A 21,960-nucleotide genomic window follows, 5' to 3' on the forward strand; every position below is an offset into this window, starting at 1 on the left:
GACAGCACTTTCAGAAAACAGAATTTAAAAATTCTTCATTTAAGTAACTAAAATCCCAACATGGATAGGAGAGGGTTTGTGAAGGTTCCACTTCTACGTAAGGAGCTAATGGCTACTGATGGTGGCAACCAGGGGAGCGGGGTGGGGCGGGGGGAGGAGTTGGGTTCTCTTCAGGGATGCAGCCCCTGAGAGCCCACCCATGCTCTGGGAGATCACTCCATCCCTCCATGTACATAAAGCCAGCAGTAGGGGTTGGGGATTTAGCTCAGTGGTAGAGCACTTGCCTAGGAAGCGCAAGGCCCCGGGTTCGGTTCCCAGCTCCGAAAAAAAGAACCAAATAAATAAATAAATAAATAAATAAATAAATAAATAAAATAAAGCCAGCAGTAAAGTAGACTCAATGGGTTTAGAAACAATGAGAGCACATGAAGCTGGGAAGGAAAAGTTAAGGGGAGGAATGTAGGAGAAGAACCAGAAAAGAGAAGACATGGAGTGATTGGATCAAGACACAATATAAACACAAATTAAATTCTCAAACAATAAAAAATATTTTTTAAAAAATAAACTTGCTTCGAGAGAATGTGGCTTCCTCTGAATTTTAAAGGGATATTATTAACAATATGTGTTCCTGGTAAGTTAATTTTTAAAACGCTGTTAGAGAATGTGATACTTAAAGGACATCATGAAAAGAGGAGATGGCTAAGGATTTTATTATTTGAATAACTTACCAAGTTTTGCCACTCTATCACCTCTTGGGTTCTTTTCTTTGGAAATATGGCTTCTCGACATAGCTAGCCTAGGTTAGCCTAAAATGCATCCTCTAGCTCAGGCTGACACGGACCTTTTCGATGTCTTTGCTTCAGGCCCTTGAGCGTAAGAATTACAGGTCTGGGCCACCCGCCTGGGTCTGGGATTATTTTAAACCATCACTAAAAGAGCAGGTGCACAAAGTTACCCACGATCTGAACTCATGAAAAACATATTCATTCTTTTGGCCACTAATTCCTCTTTCTTTGTGAATTTCCATTTTTAAAGAATCAACTCCCTCTTATTTGAAGCTGACGTTTCATGGAAGCTTTTGTCCGGTCCTAAGCAATCAGTGCCATCCTCTGGAAGGACCACTGCTCAACATTGTTCTGAGGAGGAAAATGCCCATCAGTGTGTGATGCTTTTACCTCATGGAATTTTTATTTTAAATGCACAGTGTGTTCCTTTTAGCAAAATGTCTGGATAGGCGAATAACAATTTTCTGTGCAGAAGTCAATTTCTAGGTTAAAAATGAAACCATTAAGTTGATAATGAGAATCAATTTGCATAGATCTTGCTTTATGTTACCTCCGCGGTGTCAAGGAGGGAAGAATGCCTAGGGAATATGTGATTAGTCCAAAAGAGATGGATTCAGTTCGTTTGATAAATATAATTAGCCTTTAAACGCCAACTTCATTTAACAAGGAATAATTTGTAGAAGACAAAGGAGGTTTATGCAAATTCCGAGAAGCCTTCTATTTCATAAGTTAGCCCTTCTCTGTGCTTAGTCCGGGCTGAGATAACTTGACCTTCATATTGAGTGAATAGTTTTATTGAGGGAAGATTATTTCTGTGGAATATCAACACTGTCTGATGGTTCTGGGAAGGATTATAACTGTGAAACAGGTGCTGACGTGAGCTGCCATGCAGAAATAACCAGAAACAAAGGTCCTTCGTTCCTCTGCGGCCAGAGAGAGATCCTGGGAACCAAACGATTAGCCTTCCAGCAAAGGCTGCATCTCTCACTAGTGCCAAAGGCCGAGTTCATATTTATTTTTCTTTCTTAATTGTTTGCTTCCTCTTTTAGCAAAATTTAGAACACACAAGTTGCTAAAGAAAGAGGAACCATTGCTGGTCCTCAAAGTTTACCTTTGACCCTTGACAATTTTACCTTAAATATACTTAAAGCAGATTCTTTGGGGGCCTGGGGAGATGACTTAATCAGGAATACACTTGTCTCAAGAATATGAAGGACCTGGTTCAGAAAACGAGAGCCCAGGTAAAGACCTCTGCTCTTCAGAACCTACCTAAAAGGCTGGGTGTGGCAGCATAGGCCTGTACTCCCAGCTGATGTGAGCAGGAGACAAGAGACAATCTCATCCATGAAGATCATTGGCCAGCCAATACTGACAAAAATCCAGGCCATTGATAGAGCCTATCTCAAACAAAATATAAAAAGAAATTGAAACTCATGAATGTCCTCTAAACTGTAAACACTCATAAGGACCCACACATAAAAGTATACTAGTATGCACATACATACACACACATATATGTGCATGCATGTGCACATGCATCCTTTTCCCCTTCTGGGAGACTGATTTTGGCCATTCCATTTTGCTATATAACACTCCAGAGAATCCCTAAAACCAGGAGAATGGAAGCATTTTTATTGTCATTTTTAGTTCTGAAGGATTTGGCCAGAGGTTCTGAGAGTAGCGTGGCATGTTAGAACTCCGTTACTCCAAGTCCCATTTGATCAATAACCAGAACTTCTGTTGTTGGCTAAATAAGATTGGGGGTGGACAGTTAATAGTGTATCTTGGTTGGTAGAGAACTTGCCTAACATACACAAAACACTGGGTTCAATACACAGAACCTCACAAACTGGCCACACCACACTGGTGCCTAAATGTAATCTTAGCACCCAGGAGACGAAAACAAATCATCAAAATCCAAGAACATCCTAGGCTATATTGTGAGTTCGAGGCTTTATAAAATCAGTGATGATAGAATTTTTATTATGTACAAATTAAAATTTAAGGAGGATATTTCAATCTCAACTAATAATATGACCCACGTAGGTCTTGGAGAAATTAATGTGACTGGATGATTAGAAGGCACTTGGGTCATGAAGATCTGTGTAAATGTCACAGATTATTAGTGTGTGTTTGACTTTCACTTAAGAGAGATTAGCGCTTCCGTTTAGGAACAAACAGGTAGAACTTAGTAGTTGTGCATATACCTAGCCTACCTGAGGTCTGAATTATCAGCAACACACACAGACACAAACACACCTAACCTCTTACAGACTGAGTGGTAGTTAATGGGCTTCTTATTTGTTCCATTAAATCAGGTTTTTCTTAAGTTGACCCTAGTGTAGAATACTTCCTCTTTTCGCTCTACAAGCAGCCCCACTACCACCACCAGCATTCTGGTCTATGCATACCCCTCGGAATGTCTTTGCCTGTGCAACTCCTACGATTTGGAGGGGCTGGCTAACAGAGGACTTACGAAAGATCTGTGGGATGATAATGGAAAAATGGCAGATATAGAGATAAGAAAGAAAGTGCATAAATGTCTCTAATAATGGCGAAATAAAACTTTCATCTGAGAGCAATGAGGAGTGATCACTCCAGGAGGTCACCTGCACTATCCACTCATGCAATCAGATTTCTCTGGAGTAGTCTTCTTTAGACAGCTTGTGTGGCTTCCATTATCCTATCTGCAAATACCATTTGCATGCAGAACCCATCGCACACAAAGAATTTATATTGTTGCTATCCAGAAAACATTTGTAGCAATTATTTCCTTTCACTGTATCCTTAACAAAGAATAAATGGGCTCCTATAGGAGTTTCCTACCAACACCAAAGTGAATGAAATAATTTGATTAGCCCTGGAAGGAGTAACTACTGGAGTGCTGTTCATGGCTTTGTACCAAATGCAACCTCTATAGGAAAATATGGATCAGCTTTCTGGGCTAAATGTGCCAAGCACTCAGTGAATTTATGCAGTTTAATATTTGCAATGCAAATCTGCAACTTATGTATCACCTCAAACTGGCTCATCCTGCTAAGAGTAAGGCAGGCAGACATTGCTCATCTAAATATGGTTGATATTGCTGGCTTGGATTTTATTAAGGTGATTTCATTCATAACATTTGGGGTGCTGCTTCTAGTAGTTTCTGTGACGCCAGAGAAGCAAAGAATTAGCTCAGAGCAAAGATCTCAAGTGGAGCCTCTGAGTCGGGTACCTGGGGTCTCAGGTGCATTTTATACAGGGTTTTTCCTTCTATAAATCATGGACCACCATAATTCAGCTTCATGGGATCTATTGTGGATAGGTAACGTGGTTCAGGCGAGGTGCCTAACAGTAAAGGAAGAGCAGGGTAAACATGTAAAGAGTGGGAGCAATTAATAACACTGTCTTAAAGATAAGAAAAAAGTCAAATTACTTTCCCACAGAGTTCATTATGGCTGTGCATTAGATTTTTAAAAAAATAAAAGAAAAAATCCACAAAAGAGGAAAGAAAGGAAGAAAACCTTAAAACTCAGTAGCTCCAGGCATAGATGTTTGTATAGTGCTCACCTAATGCTTCCCAGTGTTTCCTCCAGGTTGCTAAGGAACTTCTTGTCATTCTCAAGGTCACTGACTGACTTTCCATGGGAAAGGATTACCAAGAGGCAAAGGTGGGAGCTCTGTGGCTAGGCAGGAAAAGGCCACCTGTCACATCCACTGAGATGGTACAAGGGAAAATAATAGTCATAAAACCATAGACAGTTGCAAAGCAGGCTGAGAAAAGGGAAAAAGGACATCTTTCAGCAGCCCAGATATTTGAGTGATTGCTAATACATGAACAGAGCTCAAGGAAATCGCTGACTTGAGAATTTACAAGCCTGTCTGCAGTTTATACTTCTGTGGTTTTCCTCTTACGAGGTCGTGGGAATAAACAGTTTATACTATGTCTCCAGTTCTCACAGTTATAAAGTTAGATAGCACTTGTTGACAAAATACTTTCCTGCTTAAAATCCTCCCCGATTAAACCCAATGCCCACAAAAAGAATAGGCTAAAGCCTACGTGGATATGTTCTTTGTTCTGTTTTACAAATGTCAATGGTGCTACCTCAGGTGGCTACTTGCTACACAAGTGCCAAATTAACAACTTGCTCAAATATTTCTTAAAATCGATATTTTAATTATGTATCGGCTTAGTAATATTAGATGATCTTACATTTTTCTAATATTACACTTTTTCAAGTATTGTTTTTCACTTGGTTGTGGGGAATTCATGTCACAAATAAATAACTAGAGGAAGATGGTAGAATGATGGCTCAGCAGTTAAGAGTAATTGTTTGGTTTCAGCATCCATCTTGCCGCTTACAACCTCCTGTAACTCCAGTTGTAGACAATCTGACTCTTCTCTCCACAGGTACCACATGCATATTGTACGCAGACCCAGACAAAACATCCATACACATAAAAATTTAATCTTTAAAAAGTAAACTTTTTTAAAAAAATCACAGAGAAAATAATTATAATTGGAATTAAATGTTAGCTTTTTTTAAATAAACTAGTAACATAAATATGAAATTTCAAGGTATGCATTCTTTTTATCCATATTATTCTCAAGAAGGTAGAAGTTTTAATTCTTCATTTAGCCAGAACAGGATTTGAAACAACTACGTTGTAAAACCGTATTGGTTAGCTTTACAGTGCTATGACAGAATGCATGGCAAGGTCAATTTATAAAAGAGAAAGATTCATCTTGGCTCAAAGTTTCAAAGATTTTAATCTATATTCAGTTGGCCCTGTTACCTTTGGGCCCATACAAGGCAGAAATGTGTAGGAAATTAAACTAGAGCTGAAAAGTTGGCTCTGTGGTTAAGAACATTTGTTACTCTCTTAGAGGACCCCGAATGGATTCCCAGCACCCGAGTGATGGCTCATAACAATTCTTATTTCAAGCCCCAAGCCATCTGATGCCCTTTTCTGGCCCCTGCAGGCACCAGTGAGATAGCTTATTTTAATGGGAGAAACAAAGGCACATAGTAGACACTCAACTAGACAGTTTCCTTTGTTGGCTTTCAGAGCATCATCATGTGTGGCCCAGTCCCATTTGGTTACATGGTGGTAAAACTCCAGAACGTGCATTTGATCTTTCAGTATTTACTTCTATCAAATGCTGTGCTTAGTCCTGGGGTCATACAAACCAGGGGGACAAGGAAAGTACCCTAGAGGAACTTCAAGAACAGAGACAAATAGAAGCTTAGGCCCAGCCTTAGAAATGTACAGATTACTTGACCAAGAGCACCAAACCACCTTCTTGGGATGGTGGTGGCTTAGCAAGAAGAAACATCTCCGGGGACAGAGAGTTTCCTCCTGAACAAATAACTCAGACTCTACCATCTGCATCTTGACTGGAATGTGCCTGATAAAGTTTCTGTTAGGATTTATGAATTTTTACCAGCTATTTTGTTGAGGAGGTAATGATGGTGGTAGTTTCTGTGAACATTCAAATATTACCACATCTCTTTCAATTATGTTTTTATTTACTTTAATTTTTAGATTATTATGTAATTACATCATTCCCCTGCCCCCTTCCTTTTCTTCCCTCCAACGCACTCCCCCAAACATTCTTCCTTGCTCTCTTTCAAATTCATGTCCATTTTCCGTTAGTTATTTTACATGCATGTATGTATTTACATATCTAGTCCTAAAAATAACCCCTTCAGGCAGTATAATGTTACCTTTCTGTGTGTTTTCAGGGCCGACCATTTAATTTTGGATAACCAGTTGGTGTGTTCTTCCTTGGGTAAGACTATTTCTCTTACTTTGAACGTTCCTTTGTTGTCTCTACTTCTTGATATAAGGTTGGGGTCTTCTATGTTTTCCCCCATCTACTTTGGCATTATCTATTATTGTTGTCCTTGTACAGCTCATATTTAGGCAGCCATGTTGGTGAGACTTTATGGGTACAGTTTCTGACATTACTAGGAGACTCAACGTCACAGCAAACTCCCTGATCCTCTATCTGGGTCCTACCATCTTTCCACCCCCTTGTCTGAAATATTCCCTAAGACGTAGGTATGGGGCTTGTTTCGTGGACGTATCATTTGAGACTTGGCTCTCCAACTCTTCATTTTGATCAGCAGCGGTTTTTTGTAATGGTCTCCATCTGTTACAAAGAAAGTTTCCTTGATGAGGAGTTAAAACTGCACTAATCTGTTGGTATAAGGACAAATATTTAGAATGTAGTTAGGGGGTCATGCAAGTTTAGTAAAGTGGTGGTGGGAGGTTCTCTTATGCTACGACTTCACTAGCTCAGGTTAATTGGCTAGGTTTTTAATGCTAGGCAATACTGGTTTCCCTCTTGTCAAGTGGGCCTCAAGTCCAATTAGAGAGGTGTTGATCACCATAAGGTATGTTTACCACTACTGTACACTTAAGGTTATTAGGCCATGATGGTTGTGGTTCATAGACAGCATAGCCAGTTAAAACCGCTGGTTGCTTCTCTCCTTTTCAGTACCATAAAAGCTGTCCTGGGGAAGGCATTCAAGTCAATTCCAGCCCGGAGTTCCTATGTCTGAAGTGCATGATGTCTTCAGCAATAGGGACTTAACTTCTGTCTCTCAGAAGCAACCAAGTACAATAGCAACGCCCTGTAGTCTCTTGGACAACTAACTAATAACTCAGACTTGTTGAACATTTTGTTAGGTAGTCTTTGGCTCTTGGAAGGAATATGGTCAGTTGAGATGTGAACATTTCATTTAAACTATATATGTATATATACCAAATTATATGTATTGTGGAGGTTTTACGGTGGGTAATTAGTTGATTCCTCGCGACTTTTCAGACATCCTTGCTGCTATTTTATCCTCCTCATGTATTTATCGCCCTCACTCTCTCTAATTAAAGTGCTCCCTCTATTCTATCCCCCCAATAAGATCATGTGTACCCTGTTATTCCCCTCTGTATATCTCCCTGATCCGCTTACCTAAGCAATGGTCCTTTCCAACATGTGAGTGATAGAGAAGTGGGAGGAAAGATGCTCTTTCACAATTTATCTGATGGTGGAAAAGAACGCCCAGTCTAATTCCCATGCTAAGATCATTAATGAATTTCAAGCCTACAGAGCCAGGGCTGTGCTGTCCTGTCTTAAAGGGATTAGGCATTGGATTAAGGGACTTTTCTGTCCCAGCAAAGCTCACAGGAGCTTTCCTGTTTTATTGAGGGAGAATTCCTTTTTAATTTGAACAAGATTTATCCTTCCTTTGTTCTCTTAACGTAGAATCCAATCCATACCCTACCAATATTTTGGCCCAGGTTAAAGTTTATAAATGGTGCTGTGTGTGTGTGTGTGTGTGTGTGTGTGTGTGTGTGTGTGTGTCTATGTGTGTCTGTGTGTGTGTCTGTGTGTGTGTCTGTGGATGTGTGTTCATGCATCTATGGAAACCAAATGTTTATAGCAATGTCTTCTTTAATCCCTCTCCACCTTGCATATTGATGCAGGGTCTCTCACTGGTCTTAGAGCTCACTGATCTCACTGATTCTAGCTGGCCTTGTAAGTCACCTTGCTCCAGAGACTGCTGTCTTTGCCTCCTGAGTGCTGAAATTACAGTCCAGGACTCCACACCCACCTGGCATTTACACAGGTGCTGGGCATCTATAGTCCCATCCTTGTGTTTACATGACAAGCGCTTTACCCAATGAATCATTCCCTATATCTCTCCGTTCTATATTAAAATGAAGTCTGCTTCTGGCCTACCATGGATGCTATAAATGTGGTTTTTAAATATTTTCTTTACCTTCAGCATGTCAGGCAGCTCCCAGATAAGTAGAGTAAGATGTGTGTTGTACTTCAGCAACACAGTAAAACTTCACTTATCAGGAAGTGACTTACTTATGAATGTGAAGTACCTTGAGAGGACTAACCCCAAGCAACTAAACTCCTGATTTTTAGACTAAAAAATTTTACAGTGTCTTTGTTCTTAATGTATATTCACTTCTAACATGTTTGTTATCTAGTTCTCCAGCTCAAAATAGGGAAAGGGCATCAGAGACTGGCAACTTCAAGTTGACCACAGGGGCAGGAGAAAATCCAGAACCTAGTGAAGAAAAGTACAAATTGAAAACAATGAGGGACACCGAGATATTTCATCTGCTGTAAGGCACTCGTCACCAAAACTGGTGAGCCAAGTACATTTCCCAGAAACCCATGAAGTAGAAGAAAACCCACTGTTATAAGTTGTCCTCCAACTTCTACCATGGCTCTCACATGTGGTACCAACACACACTATAGATTATGATGGTGGTGGTGGTGGTGGCAGTGATAGATAGATAGATAGATAGATAGATAGATAGATAGATAGATAGATAAATAGATGATAGATAGGTAGATAGATGATAGATAGATAGATAGATAGATAGATAGATAGATAGATAGATAGATAGATAGATATAGATAATAGATAGGTAGATAGATGATAGATAGATGATAGATAGATAGATAGATAGATAGGTAGATAGATGATAGATAGATAGATAGATAGATAGATAGATAGATATAGATAGATAATAGATAGGTAGATAGATGATAGATAGATAGATAGATAGATAGATAGATAGATAGATAGATAGATAGATAGATAGATAGATAGATAGGCAGGCAGATAGATGGATGGTAGGGAGATGGCTCCACAAGGTACATGTCACTCAAATAAGCATATCTGACTTTAATCCTCAGGACACACATAAAAGAGCCTAACACTGAAGACATAGACATAAACAGATCTCTTGAGCTCCCTGGTCAGTCAGCTAACCAAATCGGCAAGCTTCAGTACCTAAGAGATCTTACCTCAAAAAAACATAACAAAACAAAAAGAATGGCTCCTAATGAATGACACTTGAGTTTGACCTCTGACCTCCACATGCACATAAAGACAGACAGACAGACAGACAGAAAGCACACACACACACACACACACACACACACACACACACACATTTACTTGAAGATAAGAAAATCTATATTGCAACAGCCAAGGGCCGGCACACTATGTGCAGAGGCACCAGCCAACTAGGAAAATTCTTGAGAATGTGTTTGTTCCAAGCTACATGGTACAGCTGACCACCATAACACTGCAGGTAAGGGTGTAGTGCTCTTGACATGGTTGTTCTTACTCTGGGGTGTGTTTTATACTTGTGGTAACTGTGAGATTAATAGTGTCAGAAACCAAAATAGCACTTGTTTGGAGTAACTTACTGAAAACAAACAGTTGGATGGATGAGGCAGTTGTGGCTGAAATTAATGTCAGAAAACCACCTTAGAACTTGGAACAGTTCAAACCGGGTGATTTCTTGTCCTTTCTCACAGTGATGTATCTCATTATGGTCTACTGACTTCTTGATGCTCTGTCAAGTGAGGCGGGTTCCTTACTTCCATTTAAATCTGCAGTGACTGATTTTCCACAGTTCAGTTGCTTCATGGACCAAATCCTGCTTGCTCTACACACGCTGCAGTGGGAGTAGAGAGCCTGCCCTTGTGTCTCAGCAGAGAATAGGTGCTGGGGTCTGAGAACATGAACTTAAAACACAGCACAGAGACCAGAAAGGAAAGTGCTCATTACATAACAGTTTGGGCTCCAGCTGAATGTTACCTCTTAATTAATAACTCCGTTTAATATAATTACATGTGAGTTTATGGAGGCTTTTACTGGCCAGTTGTTCCCAGAGAAAGTTGAGTCGTGTTGACAGCAGAAAATACAGAGCCCACAGATGTTTATACAGACTGGAACATTTGTGTGCAGTAATAGCCATTGTCTACTAAGGAAGAAGAATTCATAGCTACCAAAATAGTAATAAACAATGAAGATGTCCAGAGGATTAACTGGATGCTCCAGCTGCAAAAGCTGATGGAGGCAAGAGAGATGCATTCTACGTGCATTCTTAAGCTACAGTTGAATTCTGACACGCAGGATTTGCAGCTTAGATTAACCATTTTCCCTATCTGAGGCTGCCTTTTCTCATCTTACTCATTCCCAGGCTTCTTGTATATTTTTGCATAATAATTCTGTATATTTTTGCATAATCGCCTTGCCCAGAAATATTTTTTTAGGCTGTTTGCATTTTATCTGTGAGGGAACTCAGAGCTATAGGTTATCGCTTGGGCTTTTCTGCCTCAGACCAATGACTCATAATTATCACGGGATGTTCTGTCATGATACATGGTCTGTTTATTGAAATCCAAAATAGACCGCGCATCTTGCCATGGCCTCCTATTTATTATTTGACAAGGAAAGTATCTTTTTCTTTCTCTTCCATGACAGATGATACCATAAATATTTTGTGTGAAAGACTTTCAGAATATGAAGATGGCGGTGCTAAGGATTTTTGGACTGGTTTCTCATTTGTATTTTATGCCCTTCATCCGTGAAGCAGCGTCAAGTTAATGCTTATCTGAAATCTCACTTAGTTATTCATTCAAGAAATGACATGCCGAAAGACTAAACTGTTTGCTGCCCTCATCCCTTCTCTCATACTAATGAATGTGTAGTGCATGGCCCTGTGGTGCGTAGAGTGTGTTTTAGAATAACTGTAAGGGGGGCATCAGACCATATTAAGAAGGATCGATGTAGGTGTGAATGTATTTTCATGTACCTGCCAGTGACTTTGTGGAACGGAAATCCAGTTTAAGCAAACCATTTAGCTCCTGCGTTTGTGCTCAGTAAGCATTGGGTGAGTGAATGTTGAGCACTGATTTTCTGTCAACCCGCCCCATGAACTAGACAAAAAGCCTGTGTGTCTCCATAAAGTAGGAGAGACATAAGGGCTTCGCCTCAGAGGTATAAAGATGTGTCAGTCCAGCCCTCTCCTGTCAGGGGACTCCCAGTTAAAGGCAGACCTTCAACTGCAAACATTGCATCCCAAAGTCAAATGAAGTAATACCCCTACTGCCCAGCGAGTGCTTCATTCTAGAAATACCACCTGTGGGTGGCTGCCATTCACACAGCCTGAAGGTCTGGGACTGACCGTGCTATACTCAAGAAAAATTCGTTAATTGCGAACCCTTTCTCTTGCCTGTCACCAATCCAGCTTTAAGCTCTAACTAAATTAGAAATATGAAAATTCACTAAGTTACCCACAAATTTCTTATATATTCTATTCAAACAGTACACGATAACTATATAGAAAATTTGAGTTTGTTATCATAATCTTAGTGTGTCTGTAAAAATGTACTTTGTCTTTTCGTGGAGCCAAATATTCACATTTAACTTCAGACTGCTATTGAGGTTAGTAAGATAGAAAAGGTTTGCCTTGACCCAGTAGAGTACATTCAAATAGCCTTTTATACTCAGTATGTGGAATGTGTGTTGGCGGGGGGGGAGGGGTATGTGTACTTGTATGTGGCTATGTGAGTCCAGAGAAGGATGTTGAATGCCCTAGTCTATGGCTCCTGTCCCCGTGTCCTTCAAACAAGAACTCTGACTGAATCCAGAGCTAGGCTGCCAACCAACATGGCCCCCAAATCCACGGGCCTCCAGCCTGCCCAGCACTAGGGTCACAGATGCATGAGGTTCCCAGTGTGGCTTTTTGCACGGGCGGTAGGGATTCAAACTTAGGACCTCAGTTTATGCAACAAGCACTCTTACCCAGTGAGCCATCCCCCAGCCTCTATATTCAGTACATTTAACAGTTGTGTGCTAAGGGGTAGGGAGAAGACACACTTTGCTCCTCTCCGTGTTCCTGACAGGATCTTGCCCTGTACCCACACACTGTACATCTTAACAAATGCAGAGTTTGAGGGAGTCAGTGATGGGTGAGTTAGGAGCCCTCGCCCAGCCCAAGCAAAAAGTGGCATCGTATGATTGTGGTGGCATTGTAGGAGACAACAGTGTATTTACATGGAAATCGTTGGCAGAAGCTTATGGGAAAGTGAAGATGGAAATAACATATATGTAAATTATTCCATTTTTAATCTAACATTTTAGGAGTTGTGTTCATGCTTCATAATTTTTTAGTTAACTGAAATTGTTAAATGTCTCAACATTCGTGTTTTTAAAATTAGCTCATCTATTAAAAGCGATTCTGCTTTAAATTGACAAGCCTATAAAAAGAATTTTTCCCTTAAAATTTTTTTACTGGTTCCATGTGATCATCTTATAGGAAAAACTTGGTTTCTAGAATCCCATGTGTGTTTTGGTAAGTTATTACGGTGACTGGCAAAAATAAATAAAGTGTCCAGCTTAGGTGGGGAGGTGGCTCAGTAGGAAAAGTGACTGTCGTAAATGTATGAGGACCTGAGTTCTGGTCCCCAGGACATATGTAAGGCCAATGTGATAATGTCGGGCTGTGACCCTAGTACTTCTACATCCAGACAGAAGGCAGAGACCAGAAAAGCCCCAGAAGCTAGTAGACCAGTTAGCCTGGTATACACAGAAATGAACTGGATGTTTTATTTACTTATTTTTATTTATTTATTTTTACTTATTCACTTTACACCCCACCTCTCTGTTATCCCCTCCCACAATCCTTCCCCAATCCCACCTCCTTTTCCTCTAAGCAGGTAGGGACTTCCTTGGGTATCCCTGACCCTGGCACTTCAAGTGTCTGTGAAACTAAGGGCTTCCTGGAGATACTCTTTTAAATAAGATAGAAGGCAAGTGCCAATATCCCAGGGCACCCTCACACACTATGACATACAAGTGCCTGCTCTCACACATAGGCGCATGCCCCCCCAGAGGGGGGGGGGAGGGAGGGAGGGAGAGAGAGAGAGTTCTGTAAAGTATAAAACTTTTTATCATACGTATTCATGTGCTAGAGCTTGATTTTCTCAAAATCAAACAGAGATGGCATTGTATCTCCTAGCCCCTGTGTACCTGCCTATTCACTGGCAAGGGCAGAGCTTGAAGCAACTTGTCCAAGAAGTAAGGGAAACAACAACACAGAATGTCCCATAGTCAAGTACCAAACTCTCAAGTCGAAGGGTCTTCGTCACTGTCTAATGGAAGCTCTCAGATTTATTAAGTGGCACCTAAATCATGAAGCTAAGGGAGGGGGATGAAGGGCTCATCAGAACATGGACAGATTCATCCAGAACACCACGCTTTGTCAAAAGGGCTTATTCAGCATACACACATACTTTAGCAGAGAGGAAATACATGTCTTAAAACATATGGAGAGACACCTTGGGCTGAATTTTAACTACATATGAAGTATGTTGTTTTGTAGCAAGCTCTTTAATATATCATCTGTTTAATTTTATGTACGATTTCATTTTATAGTCACTTATCAAGTGGGAGGGAAGATGAATATGGATGGTGGAGCTGCTTTTACAAAAAGAGCTGGAGCAAAAGAAGTGACAGGTTTTGAGTATGCCAGATAAATCCCAGCCACAGACCACAAAACACAAGAGATGGAAGGAAAAAGCTGTAGCTGGCCCAGCCTTCTCATCAGACAAGATGGAGAAGGCCAGCCATGTCGTTTATAAGTCTTAAATTATTCTTTATCAGTGTATACAACTAGTTGGCAACAAATACTGTGGTTAGTTTATATTTTTTTGAAACAAATATAAAATTAAGAGATTTTTGAAATTAGAAAAAAAGGTGATCATGTTGTGTTTGGGACATTTGTACACATCCCAAGAAGGAAACAAACAAGTTTAGACTTTGTGCAGAAATAAATTTTGAGCGCTGTATTTATAGGGAGGTGAGCATATTATTTTTTAAATCATCCAGACAGGGACCAGGTAATCATTTATAGTTGACCTCTAAGTTGTATCCTTTAATACCTGATAATATATTTATATGTCAAATTTTTATTATTTTTTATTTTCAAGATTATAATTACATCATTTCCTCCTACCCTTCCCTCCTTCTTAGCCCTCCCATTCTTCCCATCCTGCTCTCTTTATGGCCTCTTTACTCATTAATTATTATTAAATGCATATATGTATATTTATATTTTAAGATTTTTAAGATGACCCCTTTGACTAAAATTGGTATAATTACTGGGGTCTCCACTATTTATCCAAAACAAAGCTTCTAAATGTTTTGTATCATGTCATACACTTTAGAACTGTCACCAGAAACCCTACTTGGCCTGAAAATGTGTGTGTGTGTGTGTGTGTGTATGTGTGTGTGTGTGTGTGTGTGTGTGTGCGTGTTTGTGTGAGTGCGCGTGCGCACGTGTGCTTGTCTGCATGCAGGCGCATGTGGAGATCAGAGGCGAACATCAGGTGTCTTTCTCTGTCCCTCTCCCTTTGTTTTTTGAGACAGGATTCCTCACTGAACCTGGGACTAAGCTAGCTGGCTGGCAAGCTCCCAGGGAATCTCCTGTGTCCAGCTCTCCAGCACAGGGTTTATAAACACCATCTCATGCGACTTGTTTGTGTGGGTTCTAAAGGATCCAACTTGGGTCCTAATACTCTTGTGGCCAGCACTTTACTGACTAAGACATCTCCTGAGCTGTAAAATTAGTTCCTTTTGAGTACCACAGTAGCCAAGACCTTGCTGGTCTCCTGCTCTCCTGACGTCCCTTCCCTCCCAGCATGCAACTCCTTCTGTATCTGGTTTCTGGGTTTGCTGTGCCTTTTTCTGCCTTGCATAATATTCCCACATGATCCCTTCTCCCCTGTGACCTCCCCTTAGTTCATCTTCACAGATGCAAGATGCTTTGTCCGGCTCTGAATTCTAGTTTGACTGAGAACTATCGCATTGACTGATGACAGTAATCTGTTGACATGTGGCTTGCAGTGTCTCTGGCCAACAATACCTGTTCCCCTGACCTTTATGTCTCTGTCTATAACTTGTGGTTTCACACCCCTAGCTGTCTTTGATTTTTATCTTTGTCACTGGCTTTAAGCAACTTGGCTGTGGTATCCCTTGGTGTCATTTCTAAGTGTGTCTTGTAGTTGGCGTACATCAAGCTTCTTGAATCTGCACATGCTGGTTTTCACCACTCTTGGATAGCTATATTGGTTTCTCTCTTCCCTCCCTCACTTCTCTCTCTTCCTTTGGAGTTTCTGGCCAAGTTTGGCTATCTTTTGTACCTTTCTGCTTGCCGATGTTTTTTCCCTTACCCCAGTATTTAGAGTCTCTACTTTCATTTATTTTATTTTATCTTATCATTGGTAACTCTATTTTTGTATATGTTTCCATCTACATTTCATTTCAAATATGCTACTAATCTCAAAGGGTATAAACTATTTGCTTCAACATGCATATTTCAACTCTGCAAGTTTTTATTTGATTGTTTTTATACGTTATAAGATTATTTTTTATCACATTTGTGCTTTTCTTTACCTTTTCCAGTTCAGTACAGGGGAGTAGCTGCTCTATCATTAGAGATGAGAAGGAAGAGCAAAATCTGCAGGCGACATTTTATCTGTATCATGGCTGGATCCACTGAAAGGGATTTATTTTCTTCTTATTGTGGATCTTCCTTCTCATTTGCATGCCTAAGGGTTTGTTTTTCCTGACCTAATGCTAGATAGCTTGAGTCAGTAGATCCAGTACCAGTAAGGAAGTACCTGTATTCATACACACACACACACACACACACACAAACACACACATGTATATATAGTTCATTGATATATAATTTTATTGATATATATGTATGTATATATTATGTGTATCATTATACATGTTATGTATGTGTATGTATATCATTGATATGTGTGTATATGCATATATATGCATGTATGTATATCATTGGAATATATGCATATATATACATATGCAAATATATAAATATATGTATATCGTTGCTTCTGCCTCCATTTTTTCTATGCTTCTTTTTAAGGTGCCATAGGAAAGACCAAAAAACACTTAGTGTGTCAGAATCTGTCCCAGATAATGAGGCATACCATAGAGAATCTGGTGCAGACACACCATGTGCCAAGAAGCCCTTGCTCTCTGTCTAGCTCTTGCCACCCCTTCCTGAAACCTGGTCTCTGGACTCAGGGAAATTTCCCCACACAGGTGCAACTAACCATTTTTACCTGCAGAGTTCTAGAATGCGCCTCCTTAGGTCTGGCTCCTCTTTTAGTCTTCCCTGCTAGCTCTGATCACAGCCTCAAAGAATGCAGAACTTAATGGCTTCAGTTCAGCAAGAACTGGTTTGAAGATCTTTTCTGTGAGTTCTGATATGGAAACACTCTCTAAAGTAGACCACGATGTTCTTAAAATCCTTTTCTCCTGAGTTGCCCTGCATTGCCCATTGTCCCTATGCTAAAAACCATCCAGTTTCTTTCTTGAGTCAGAATAAAGCTTGCTTCCTCTCCGACGTAGCATGATCAGCCTCCTGCCTCACCTTTCTCTTCTTCTGTTCCTCTTTCACCCTCACAAACCTGGTGGATGCTTTGTGAGCACCTTGTCTTCCAAAAAAATCAGCGATGATCCTATCATCAGCTTTGTAATTCTTCTTCTCCCTTCTACATTACAATAGGTTGCTGTTCTGTGTCATGCTAGTCCTTGATGTGTGCAAGGAGCCTCTCACCGAACTAGAAGTTTCTTGGGTGAAAGTATAAATTGACATGCCCATGATATGGTCTTTTGAAATCCTGCGGGGCACAGATCCAAGTGAGGGCAGCATGGAGGGTCCTGAATAAAGCTCAGTTGAGAGAACTGCCGCGTGTGCTTAACATTAAAGATAAATTAAAGGCATTGCCTGCATTTGCACTTGTTCTGCTCTTCCCTTCCAGTCCTGTACCACTTTAACAGCAAGGAGACAAGAGAATAACAAGGATGCTAATTACATTTGCAGATAATACCAAAGTCCAAAGACGGTCAAAATCTCAAAATATAATACTAGACCTAATTATATCCTCAGCAAGTAGGATAATCAGAGACCAATAACATAACATGTGTAAAATTAAACAAAACCACAAGATATTAAATTTCAGGAGGAAACTAAGCCACATCTTGAGACTTTTAAGTTGAAAGAGAGGCAAAAAAATGAATTTTTCTGTGGTTGTAAGACGCTTTGTAAAAATGGCAAAAATAATTGTTCTTTTATGGCCATAATTGTAAAATGCTTTAAAAAATTCTGTGACATTTTGAGGGCCATTTTTATTTGTTGAGAGCATTAGAAAATATAGGTTAAGGAGAAATCTATTAAGATGTTGCAAACAGGGACTCTAAGAAAGCCTTATTTCTTTTTTTGCCTTCGGTCTTTTCATTTTTACCCCTGCAAGAGCAAAGGACATATATGGGGAGTTAGCGTGTTGTAACAAAGAAAACATGCAAACAACAAGGGACACCTAGTGCCGTCAGCTGAAACAAAGGCATTGCCCTTGGCATTTGGAGTATGGAAGTAAAAACCATGGTGAATGTTCACATTCAGTAGGTGGCTGGTACGTATTGTACTAAGAGCTATTGAGGCTTACAAAACAGTGCCTGGTATTCACATTGCTCTGTTGTCTTTTGGTGCACCGTGTACATAGAATAGAATTTAAAAGTCATGGTTATCCTTTGAAATATTAATTCCATTTCATAGATGATAAAATTGAATGGTCCCAGGGAAAATGAGCGCCGTGTGAAGTAGCTAATTAGCTGGAGAGCCTAGACACATATCAATGCATCTATGGTCTAAAATAAATAAAACCGCAACTGGAAGGATGTGTATCAGCAAGATCTTGATTGTTATTTTGTGCTGCTTTTTAAAAAACATCTTTTATATGTAGGATATCATGCAGTTCAGGCTAACCTCAAACTCATTATGTAGAGGATGGATGGTGACCTTGAACGTATGATCCTCCTGTACCTACCTCCCAAGGTTTGAGATTTGGCAGACACCATCAGGCCAAACTTCTGTGGTACTAGAGTTTGAGTGCAGGCCTTTATGCATGCTAGAGAAACACACTACCAGCTTAGTTCCATACACTTCCAGCCTTGGAGCAAAGCTTCGAATGTTTCTCATGCTGTGAGATGGAAACATTTGCTCTCTCTGGCCTCCATCCCTGAATATGTTCTGCCATGAAAGCCTATTAATCCATCCAATGATCATGCTTTTCTAATGACCTAGAATATAAAAACAAATATAAGAAACTGTTGCCTTCCTACTGTAAGCCAATGCTGAAGCCAGTTTATGCTCCATGATGTAAGGTTTGGTAACTGGTTGCCATAGCTTTTCCACTAATGTGTTGGTTTGCATATCTCTTTAAAAAGTGATTAGGTTTAATAGAGCCTTAAAGTGGACCTAGGAAAAGCGAGCAGCATTAGTAAATTGATGTTCATTGGAACTATCCTTAGCCTGAAGAATGGCCTTATCTTCTACAACAAAAGAAAGCAAATGGGGGAAAAATGAACAAGAAGATGAGTCTTGAGGAAGCTCCCACCGGAATCATTCTAATCTCTCTGAGTGCTATTGGCATAGTAGCTTTTCTGAAGGTATACATATGGCCTGGAATGTAGGTATAGGGAGATATGGTTAAATGAAAGATGGGCTTAGGAAAATCCAAAGGAATTTTACACTACTGCTATGGAAAAAAAGTCCTTAAATTTACAAGTATTCACCTGCCTCTCAATTGTAAGAATTAAAGGTGTGCTAGGCCTTGCCCAGTCAGTCAGGAAAGGCCGTTCTTCACAGACTTATAACAGTCTGGAAATGCTCATCACAGTCCCTTGTTTTAGAGATGAGGAGACTACCCCTTAGAGGATATCTTAGAATGTTCCAGAAGCTGTTCTACTAAGGATGCTGTAGTCCAGCCATTCTTGGAGTAAACGTAAGGTTCGCATCTCAGACGCTGCCAAACTTCACTCTAGGTCTCTCTCTGCAGAAGAGAGTTCCCAGTTTTCAGTCCTCCCTCACACTCTCTGCTGCTTTCCTGGGGACACCTGGGGCCATGGTCGTTGGCCCCTGCGCTTCACCCACTGCCAGAACCATTGTCACTGGCCTGGCAGTAAGTGCTGCTCCCAGCACTGGTTCATGCTTCATTACTTTCCCATTACAGCGTTTGTAGAGCTGGTGCCCTATATCAACAGGCAGGAGCCTGTGCAGAATTTATTTTGAAATCTGTGACATTGGACTGGAAAAAATGAACATACATTTTTTGGAGGAAAGAACAATCTGAAGCTTTTGATGTTGAAAATACTAGATGAGTAATGAGAGATTAACTTCACTTCTTCCCCTACACAAACAAAAATGGCTTTGCAGGGAAAGGGCGTAATTTTTATCTTGATCTATTTGATTTGATGTAAGAATAGAAGGACATATAAGATAGGCCTTGGATTAGTCTGTACATTCATGTGTTTATAGTTGTTTATTCATTTAAAATTAAATGAATAAAATGAGTGTTTTCGTTTTTAAAAAGTCTGAACTTTATTCATTTTCTTGAGAACTTAATACATTAGTTCTTAACCTGCATCACTCTCGCTCCTTCTTTCCCTCAATCCCTTCCATGTCTCCCACTGCCTCCAAAGTTAGCAACCCCTTCTTCTTTGGTTATTATTGTTACATATAATTGTTTGTGTGTATACACACACACACACAAACACACACACACACACACACACACACACACAAATATACAACCTACTGAGTCCATTTAGCATTTTCTATATATACATATGGCCACTGGTAGGTTGCCTATGCCTAGTTAATGACCTTACAACCATAGCATTAATTGAACTCAATTGGTTCAAATGGTGATGGTGATGATGACAATGATGATGATGACGATGATGATGATGATGATGATGATGATGATGATGATGATGATGATAGACATAAAGTTGAAAAGGAGATGTGACAGTAAGGTCTGAAAAGAATTGAAGATGAAGAATGGGACTAGATATGATCAATGTACACTGTATATATGTATGAAATGTTCAAAGAATAAATTAAAATATTCTAAACATGCATAATCTCTTAGAAAAGGTCACCTCTTATTTATAGATCTTTTCAGGACTTTGTATATTATGGCTCTACCAGAGTAGAGTATGCCTTTTTTTAAAAAAATGTATTCAACAATATAGAATTTCTTACCTAACCTATATTCTCAGGATTCATGTTCACTCTTCAAGTATAAAACTCCATGATCTGCTTGCTTAAGGGTAGAACTTCTTGGAAGGAAGCCCTTAAATATTAACAGTAGTCAGAACAGAGTTGCGTTGCTATTAGTGGGCTCTCTCTTTATAAGTAGCAGTAGGCACTAAAGTGTGGGAGAGAGAAAGTAAATTCATGACACAAAAGTTAATACAACAGTCCTTACACCGTCAAAAGAAACTCAATATGGCTCCCTCAAATACAGAACTAATGGCTCATAGTACAGAGTGAAGTAAATTTTAAATGAAAGTTAGGAAACAGGCAGTTAGGAATGGAGGGAGAGTGGTGATTCCAGACAGCTGTGAATTATTTGGAAATGTTTTCTTAACCTGACTCTTCTAAAATCCTCAGACTATGGTGGTTGTACATAGATGGATATCAAGGTCCAAAGACCCTTCGCAAGTTAAATTTTCCCCATAAGTTAAGTCTCTTCTTTGCAATACATCCCCATTTGAAGTGAACTAGTGCATCTTGGGGTAATAGCCTTTAAAACGTGTTTTATATGGGTTGGAGTGTGCATGTTTTTGGATTCTTTGTGTTCAGTTGGTTGATGAAGAAGCAGTGGGGACTGTGGTGGACCTATTGTTGTCTCTTGGGTAAAGGATAATGGCAGGTGGTGAGTTAGTAATGAAAGACTGCTCTGTGTGGCCCATGACTGCAGCATCTGGTCCAGCAGCTCCCTAGGTCTAACCTCTAAGGTCTCAGGCACAGCCATTGATGTCTTTGTTCTATCGGGTTTGTTCCGTCCAGTCTGGCCCCAGAGTTACCTAAGAACATTAGTATCAAAGTACTAGACCTCATAGACTGCATGAGCCCAAGATGTTCTCTGCTTTAAATGTGAATTTTATAATGTGATTGCCATCCTATTCAGCATGTAGAACAGTTGCATAAGCACTGTGTCCCAAAAGGGGTCAGGACTTTCTGCTATGGGCTTTGTTGTTGATGCCCCTGATCCCCCTAGATCACTTAGCAACTCCATCACCCTGTCTCTCCAGGGCTCAGAACCATTTCATAATGGCACACCTATTCCTATTGAGACTATACTCAGACATTTCTTTTTTTTTTCAAATCCAAGAGCTTTTTCCCTTTTAAAATTAAAAGAAAGGTAATGATTCTTTTTTTTTTTACAAAGCATATTTCAGATTTGGGAACACACTTATTTTCT

At 39.9% G+C, this 21,960-nt stretch overlaps 1 protein-coding gene across 6 annotated transcripts in view; it reads left to right on the plus strand.

Moving 5' to 3' along the window:
- Positions 1 to 21,960, plus strand: part of Chrm3 (cholinergic receptor, muscarinic 3) — a 462,709-nt gene that overhangs the window by 309,894 nt on the left and 130,855 nt on the right. For 3 of the 6 annotated variants that reach the window (XM_087589759.1, NM_012527.2, XM_087589763.1), the window contains 1 exon segment: positions 6,515 to 6,561. The exons of the other annotated variants lie outside the window; for them this stretch is intronic. The gene's annotated coding sequence lies outside the window, so the exon portion shown is untranslated. 6 annotated transcript variants of the gene reach the window in all.

This window comes from Rattus norvegicus, chromosome 17 (genome assembly GCF_021556685.1).
Source record: "Rattus norvegicus strain SHRSP/BbbUtx chromosome 17, alternate assembly SHRSP_T2T, whole genome shotgun sequence".
Taxonomy (NCBI): Eukaryota; Metazoa; Chordata; class Mammalia; order Rodentia; family Muridae; genus Rattus; species Rattus norvegicus.